This window comes from Camelus ferus, chromosome 1 (genome assembly GCF_009834535.1).
Source record: "Camelus ferus isolate YT-003-E chromosome 1, BCGSAC_Cfer_1.0, whole genome shotgun sequence".
NCBI lineage: Eukaryota > Metazoa > Chordata > Mammalia > Artiodactyla > Camelidae > Camelus > Camelus ferus.
Window position 1 is genome coordinate 121,763,851 of NC_045696.1, and position 7,657 is coordinate 121,771,507.

Sequence of the window (7,657 nt, forward strand, 5' to 3'; positions counted from 1 at the left end):
ACACCAGCCAGGAATTCTTTCACAGGAAAGGTTTCACAGACCTCTTTCCTCTAGGGCACAGGCTGAGGAAACAGCATTCCATAATCTCGGATCTCCCAGGGGAAGATGCTTTAGAATGGTTTACACATATGAGGAAGGTGGGCTTGGTTTTCTAAGACTCTGTCTGCAAACAAAAATGAATAAGCAAAAGTACCCCGATCGAGACCTCAAAGTAAGTTACTGAAGGAGAAAAGGGGAAACGCTGTACACGTTGACGGTAAAGAATGAGATGGTGGTGCGACTCCTACCTTCACTACTAGTGTTTTCAAGAAACAGAAGGATGCTTATCTAAACCAAATGTGTGTCGAGGAAATGCTGTTGGCTTAGGTGTTTGAAAATTGTTCATTCTTTTAAAAAAAAACATATATTTACATAATCAGGTCTGTTCTCTTTTCCTTTTTTCAAGCTCAGTAATACTATTAACAGAAAATATTCTAGACTACATATTCTAAACACATGCAACTGTCCAATTTTGATGTATTTATTTCATATCTTAAAAATGAATTGATAACCTGCTGTGTATACTCTAAGGGATATATATGATAACTACAAGAAAGTTTACAATCTCAATAAAGAACCAAGGACAATGGCTAAGTGATGGTATATTAATAAACTGCACCCAAAGGCTCAAAGCACACATGATTATAGTTAGCATAGGGACAGTGGGACTTTGTGGTCAAACTATACTTACTTTTGGAAAGCTGTCAGTGAAAAGTTAGGCTTTATTTTGATTACACAATTGCTGCATGGTATTAGCTAAAATCTATGGAAGAGAAGCACTTTCTGAGAAGGCAACTCAGTTTGCTATATTCAATTCTATTCAAGTAAAATTTGCTCAAAACCTGTTTTGGCCCCAGAAGACTACCAGGTGGCACTACAGAGTACAGGCCTCACCTGCGACACCCATAAGGTACATTACAGTCTTACGTTAGTTTAGAATATTGTCTAGAGGACCTAGATCATGACCCTACCTAACATTCTAGACACAGAAGAGATTTTAAAAATAAAATGATGCTATTAAATAATATATAAAAATAATTCCAATAAAACAATAAGAGTTTTTTACTTTAGTACATTTATTCTTCATTCAACAAACATTTACTCAGTATCTACTATGTCCTGGCTTGGTATCAAGTGTGAAGTTTTTTTCTTTTAATAATAGTAATTCAAGCATAGGTAAGAAAAAATTCCTGTCTCAAAGAGTAAAGTTAAGTGGGGAAGAGAAACAAAAAGGAATTACAGTAGGCCCTCACTAATCATGGATTAAACCTTCAGAGCTCCTATTTGAGGTTTCAAGCATAAGCATGTGATTCTGTAGACCCATGTCACGATATACAACAATTCTCAATGACGCTGAGGACCAAATGAAAACAGAAGATGAGCTGACAGAGCTGTGGGCAGACAGTTGAGCTGACTTTCCAACATCCAATAATCCTTTTTCACCCTCACCACCAGGCGCGTTAGTGCCCCTACTGCAGAGATGATGACAGTGAGGAAAGCGTGCGGTGTGGGATTTAGAAATCTGGGAACTGCTGATAATCTGTGAACACACCTACACGAACACTGCCCGTCTGACTACATTCTCCTCAGAAGGAAAAGGCACAAGAATAAGCCCTTCTCTAAGGAGAGAGGATGTGTAACATTTTAATATTCCATGAAAGAAAGAAACTACGAAATTTTTCATGATCACATTTACACTCTAATAATAAAAAATAAGATAGATAATAATGCTAATAGATGCATAATAATGCTAACAGCTACCACTAACTGACCTCTTCAACTACTCACCCATGTGTTAGTAACTGTGTAACAAGGTACTAATTGTATTAGGCACTGTTTTGAGTGCTTTAAATAGACTTAACTCAAACACCCTAGCAACCTAATGAGGAAGGGGTTGTGTCACAACTACATTACCATATGTTTTCAACCAATATATTACACCAATATTATATTAAGAACTTCAAGTACCTTTTCAATTTAACCCTTTACTATAAGCTGATGAGATAAATGCTATTATCCTATGTTAATGGGTATTGTTCTAAGTGTTTACATGTATTAACTGACACTGACGTAATTGCCATAATCTATCAGGAAGGTACCATCATTGCCCGAAGTCTATAGCGAATAAGTGGCATAAAAGTAGACATCCAACCCAGGCCTATCCAAGTTCTCAACCGCACCACACTTCACTGCCAAGCAATGGGAAACACTGATTTACAACAAACATTCTGTAGTCTCCCCTCCATAATCCTCCCACGTCAATATTTTCCATACCCCATACCGGGAACTGAAAACTGGCTGCAGGTGAAGTGCACATTACAGGAAAATTCAACAAGCTGTCAGCGGTGCTCACCAACATAACGGGCACATGGACCCTCCGCTGGCCTGGGGACCCTTTCAGAACCAAATGCAGATTCTGGTTCCCCGGGTGTAGGGTGGAAGCTGCACCTTCCAACAAGCTTTCAGGGAAGGCTGGAAGTGTTTGGTCCACAAATCTCATTCTGAAGAGAAAGGCTGTAGGGGTATATCCCCTCCCTCAGCCCCATTTTAGTTCATTTTGAATGCAAGAAAATTGTATTTCTCTGGGCTACTGAAAAGTGCAATATTTCCTTATGTTTCCAGGACATATTATGACATTAAACAAATTTGAAGTGAAAAAGCTTAAACTTGGAAACAGAAATATAGAAAATTAAGTGAAGAATGATAAAATGGAGCATTTCCAACAGCTCAAGATTATGCCAAATTATAGATCCCAAGTAAAAATTTTCTTAGTCTTTATGTTTGTGTGGAAAAGTTTTTACAATCTGCAGGACCCATCAAGTCCTTCAAAATTGGCTCCAGTCCACTTTTTCTGCCTCATGACCCCCCAGTGTCATTCACGCGCCCCCTCTCCAGGCATATCTCACTCCTTGCCATCCCTCTTTCAAGGTGCACCCTTTCTCTGCTCTGGCAAAGCCCCACCAAGAGATTCATTCACAGAGGCCACTGGGCGGAGGTAGCTCTGAAGCTCTGGCAGCCCAAGTAAGCAAACCAAAATCTAAGCCTGTGGATGCCTCAAGGTTAGGAAATCGAAACACTAAGGACAACCAATCACAGACCCACAACTAGGCTTTAAGCTACAGCCAATCAATCATGCCCTTACTTTGCTTCCACACGGTTGACCCTTGAATAACACGAGTTTGAACTGCGAGGGGTCCCCTTTGTTATGTGGATCTTTTTCAATAGTAAATACTACAGTACTACACAATTCCTGGTTGGCTAAATCCCTGGATAAGGAAGACTCAGTACAGAAGACCCACATACACAGAGTTAAGCTTTTGACTGCCCGGAGGGCTGGTGCCCCTACCCCAACACTGCTCCCCAGGCTCCCGCTGGAGAAGTGCCCCTGACCACATCTGGCTTGGCGCGGCCTGATTCAAATCGGTTTGTGCTCACAAATCTCTTAAAATCTGTAACATGTCCCAAGTTTATCTTTTTAACAGTTCTGCTGTCAGAAGAGGAAATCAAAGGAGGCCCTTAAAGGCCCCCAGGAGATCTCCGCATTAATCAGGCCAGCGATACCTCCTGCTACACCTGCATCAACACCTCTGCTATTGTAGCAAATAAAAACAAATCAGCAAGTAAGCCACTCGGCTAAATCAGGTTGATGCCCCATCAGGTATATTCTTTGATTTATTTGATACCAACCGGTTTGGTTCATGGGGTGGGGCCCTGGCTAAGGACTATTCTTCAGTCTCAGGGTAATTATCCTCCTAACAGTCATCATTATAGTCTCCCTGGTGGTCTGTAGCCTCTCAAAGGTCTTAAACGCATATTCATGGCCACCAGCAGCACAGCAAGTGGTCTCTCTGCTCTTGGAGAAACAAACAACTGAACGAGATGAACAGCAAAAACAGTTCTTCCACGGACCTGACATCACAGCCTGTGAGTTTCACAATGAGACAAGAGAAACTTAACTCCGATGGTGACTGAAGGTGCACTTACACACAATTTGATGTCACTCTCTCATGAATGAGAGGGGGACCAAAAGCAGAATATTATGAAGTTAGTTAAACAAGGAGACCATTTAGCTAAGGTGGCTCTAACACCTTTCCAACCTACCTATGCACACCAAAACCCAGACCTGTAAATGCCTCAAGGTTACGAAATCAAAATCTGAGGACAACCAATCACGGCCAACTGGACCTTAAGCTATAGCAACTAGATTCCTGACCCTGAGAAACTATGTGAGACCATATATGTTTATTAAATTACTAAGCTGGAGAATCATTTACTACACAGCAATAGACGGCTAGTAACAGGGGCTTCTCCCTGAGTGCCCTCTTAGCCCCAGGAGTGGGGCTGCTCCTCACATCAGCCACTCTTGTATTCTTTCGAGTTCTCTTTACTTCTTACAGGCAATATCTCATTCATCCAATCATTATGGTTAGTAATAATTCTTTATATTAAACTTTCCCTGTCAAATCCCTGTGTGGTTTTCCGTCTCCTGATGATAAAGCAAAGGGAGCTGATGCTGCTGATCAGAGAAGCACACTTGGAGAAATGGTGGTGTAGACTAACCAGGATCAGATCCTGAAGTCCACGGCCAGGACAAAAACAAGTAAAAAGAAGGGAAGAAATGGCCAACAGTGTCTACTTAGATACCTTTCATAAGTTAAAAAAAAAAACAAACCCTGCTATTACACTGGCTCAGTGCTTTCCATAATATTTGAACTGATGTCAAAATGTTACACAAGCCTACTTATGGAAACATAATTCAGTGAAGTAGACTCGAGCTGGCTTTAGAAGTTGAGGTGAATTTCATTGATTGATTACACCACACGTATACATAGCTAACCTAAATGAGACCAATAAATGACTTGAAGAAAACTTACTAATAAAGTTATCAGGTTGGTAGATTTTATGTAGCCTTTTCTTCACTAACAGCACACATCATCATGATAAAATTATTCAATGCCTACTTTACAAATACTCTCTGAATTAGTTTCCTAGGGGTGCTAAACAAACTGGGTGACTTAAAAATAAAAGAAATTTTAAGTCTCACAGTTCTAGAGCCCATAAGTCCAAAATCAAGGCGTTGGCAGGGCCATGCTCCTGAGACTCTGGCCAGAATTCTTCTTTGCCTCTTCTACCTTCTGGTGTTTGCTGGCAATCTTTGGCGTTCCTTGGCTTACAGATGCACTACTCCAATCTCTGCCTCCATCCTTTCATTGCCTTCTCCCTCCTCCCTGTGTTATATGGGATTAACAGCCTACCCTACTCCAGTATGAACTTATCTCAACTAATTACACTCAGCATAACTTTATTCCCAAATAAGCTCCCATTCTGAAGTTCAGGTGGTTAGAATGTCATCCTTTTGGGAGACACAATTCAACCCATTAACACCCTCATTTTCATGAAACTTCATGTCTATCAAAACAAATGCATAGTTTGGTAACATCTATCTTTATTACATTCTTAATATTTTTTAACAATTAAAAACGTAATATTCTGCCAATCGTTATCTACACAGAAGACAGTGGAACTTAATTCATATTCATTTTATCTTAACGATTTTCCTAAACCTAAGAAGCATTCCTTCCATCTTTTAAAATCAGAAGTCCCTCTCTCCCTTTAACGTGCTCTCATTTTCAAGTTCAAGAACATGGAAGAAAAGGAAAAAAAAAAAAAAAGAACATTTCCTTTCTGATATAATCACAACCACTGGCAAGGATCCCCACTTGACTCATTTTAATTGTTTAACTGCATGGAGATATCACAACCCCATTACTTATTTGTGCTTTAATTTTCTTTTACATAAGCCGGTTTTGGTAGACAGTTGAGACCAAAACCACCCAGATATAAAGGGTAGAAAGAAAAAACATGTAAATTCAGAACAAGTATTTATCTTCTGTGAGGCATAAAATGAAACTCAACTATTCCTACCACTTTACTGTTCTCATGGAGACTGAAATAGTGGTCAGGAGTGCCTTTCACTCATTTTTAACTAAGCATTGCAGTAGCCTCCTTACTCACAGGATAGTATTGAGATAGCAACTGATAGTATGAATGACGAATTTATAAAATACTGACTATAAAGGATTTAAACACAAAGCCACAAATATAACAGAAATGTATGTGAAAACAGAAGAAAATCAGAAAAAAACAGTATTGACGATATTGAATTCTAAATCGTAAGCGCTGACTTTCCAAGAGAAGGAAAAAAAGATGCATTTATTGGGGGCCTACTAGGTACTACATAATGCAGTTTGTCAAGCCGTTTATACACTTTACCTAATCCAATCACCAACATCCCTGTGAGTTCGGGACTGTTTTCCACTTCTTAATCACATACAACAGAACAGAAGTTTAAAGAAGTCTTTTGCCTAAGATTCCATATTCAGAACAGCTCTTTCAAATTAACCTTCTAAAACGGGCGAACTTACACGTTTCCAAAGACAAAATACGTCGGAAGCCGGGGGAGGTAAAGTGAGGGTTGGAACAGAGATCGGTGGGAAGACAGAAACCTCACCAGTAACGTATGGTTTTACCAAACACTAAGACAGTTGTGCATCAGCACATACCCCACGTGTTCTTTCACGCCCGCTTTCTCTCCCAACTTAATGGTTATTCAGACTACTCATGTCCAACCCCGGGGCGCAGGGATCAGACCCGTCAGGGTGACACGACTCTGTATGAACATGTGTCTTCTTTGCTGTTCCTGTGCCCGTGAACACAGGAACGGGGGCGGGAAACCAGGGGCCAGGCCCCAGGACACGACCAGCAGGTGGTCAGCGGGTCCGCCCTGCGGCTCTGGAGGCGGGCCGCGACGGTAAACAAGCCGCGTGTCACCGACCCCTGAGCCGGGTCCACACTTCCGAATGCCCAGGCACGAGGGGCCAGGAGGCGCCCACCGGGAGGAAAGTGGCGACAAGACAAGGTCCACAGCCTTCCAGGGCCCCGTCGCCCGGGAAGTACCAGTTCTGCGCCGGGTTCCCGGAGACCCCACCGCACTACCGCGGCGCGCATGGGTGACGTGTAAACGCGAGCGAGTGACGTCAGCGCGGCGACGGGGGCCGGCGAGTGGCCGCTACCCGCGCCGGCGCCCCTCACCCCCGCCGGCGCCCCTCACCCCCGCCACCGCCCCGCCCGGCCCGCCCGCCAGCCGGCGCCCCTCACCCCCGCCACCGCCCCGCCCGGCCCGCCCGCCCGCCGGCTGCTGGCCGCCGACTCACCTTCCCGGCGCTGTGGAAAGGGAGGGCCAGCTCGTCGCGGGAGAGCGCGGGGCGAGCACATGGTTGCTGCTCGCCGGCCGGCGGCGGCCTCGTAGTCCGAGAAAGGGTTGGGAACGCCCACTCCACAATATCCGCGTCCCCGCCCACTTGCAACTTGAACCTCCAGGACTTGGTTTCGCTCCCGCGGGTCGCGCGCGGCCTACGGCGAGCGAGCGGGGACAAGCTTCCCTCGGGACTCTCGGGCCGGGCCTCGGGCGGGCGTCGCTGCGGGGCGGGCACATGTGGCTACGGCTGGCGCCCCGGCCTGGCCCGGCTCGGCTCTGGCCCGGCCCTCCGGGGAGGGAGGCTGCGGCGGAATCGGCGTTCCGGGTCGCCGCGGTGGCGGGGACCCCTCCGCCGAGGAT

At 44.3% G+C, this 7,657-nt stretch overlaps 1 protein-coding gene across 5 annotated transcripts in view; it reads right to left on the reverse strand.

Moving 5' to 3' along the window:
- Positions 1 to 7,634, reverse strand: part of LOC106729072 (lanC-like protein 2) — a 104,082-nt gene extending 96,448 nt beyond the window's left edge. For all 5 annotated transcript variants that reach the window (XR_004323388.1, XR_004323390.1, XR_004323389.1 and 2 more), the window contains exon 1: positions 7,254 to 7,634. The gene's annotated coding sequence lies outside the window, so the exon portion shown is untranslated. The remainder of the gene's footprint in view (positions 1 to 7,253) is intronic.
- Positions 7,635 to 7,657: the final 23 nt, after the last annotated feature.